This window comes from Galeopterus variegatus, unplaced genomic scaffold (genome assembly GCF_000696425.1).
Source record: "Galeopterus variegatus unplaced genomic scaffold, G_variegatus-3.0.2 Scaffold12362, whole genome shotgun sequence".
Classification (NCBI taxonomy): Eukaryota; Metazoa; Chordata; class Mammalia; order Dermoptera; family Cynocephalidae; genus Galeopterus; species Galeopterus variegatus.
The window spans coordinates 23,213-24,473 of record NW_007738473.1 but is presented as its reverse complement, the minus strand read 5'-3'; positions in this window follow the sequence as shown (position 1 = coordinate 24,473).

Below are 1,261 nucleotides of genomic sequence, written 5' to 3'. Positions count from 1 at the left end.
GTAAACAGAGCTGTGATGAACATGGGAATGCTGGTATCTCTTTGACATGATGATTTCCATTCCCCTGGATACATGCCTAGAAGAGGGATTGCTGGATCATGTGCAGACCTTTTTAGTTTGATATAATCCCATTTGTCTATTTTTCCTTTGGTTGACTGTGCTTTGGGGCTTATATTCATAAAGTCCGTACCCAACCATACTTCCTGGAGTGTTCCCCTATGATTTCTTTAAGGATTTTTATTGTTTCAGGACATATGTTAATTTTTTAATCCATTTTGAGTTGATTTTGACATATGGTGAGTGGTATGGATCTGGATACAGTGTCCCCCATATGAATGTCCAATTTTCCCAACACCATTTATTGAAGAGGCAGTGTCTTCCGCAGTGTGTAGTCTTGGAGACTTTATCAAAGATAAGATGGCTGTAGGTGCATGGGTTGATTTCTGGATTCACTATTCTATTCCATTGGTCCCTTTGTCTGTTTTTATACCAGTACCATGCTGTTTTGGTTACTATACCTTTGCAGTATAGTTTAAAGTCAGGTAGTGTTATGCCTTCAGCTTTATTATTTTTCCTCAGTATTGCTTTGGCTATTAATGGTCTTTTGTTCTTCCATATGAATGTTATGATTGTTTTTGGCAGTTCTGAGAAAAATATCATTGATGGTGAATTTTGATGGGGATTGCGTTGAATATATAGTTCAATTTGGGTAGTATGGACATTTTCTCAATGTTAATTCTTCCAACCAAAGAGCATGGGACATTTTTCCGCCTTCTTATGTCTTCTATAATTTCTCTCGACAGTGGTTTGTAGTTCACATTGCAGAGATTTTTCACATCCTTTGCTCCATTTACTCCTAGGTATTTTATTTTTTTGGTGGCTAGACTAAATGGGCTAGCTTTCTTGATTTCTTTTTCTGCCAGTTCATTGTTATAATACAGAAATGCTACCGATTTTTGCGTGTTGATTTTGTATCATGCAACTTTGCTGAAATCATTAATTAACTATAAAGAGATTTTTTGGTAGAGTCTTTAGGCCATTCTATATATAGGATCATGACATCTGCAAATAGGGATAGTTTGACCTCATCTTTTCCAATTTGGAAAATATATTTATTTCTTTGTCTTCCCTGATTGTTCTGGCTAGTACTTCCAACACAATGTTGAATAGGAGTTCAAGCATGGGCATCCTTGTCTTGTTCCTGTTCTTAAGGGAAAGCCTTTCAATTTTTCTCGATTCTGTATGATACTGGTAGTGGTTT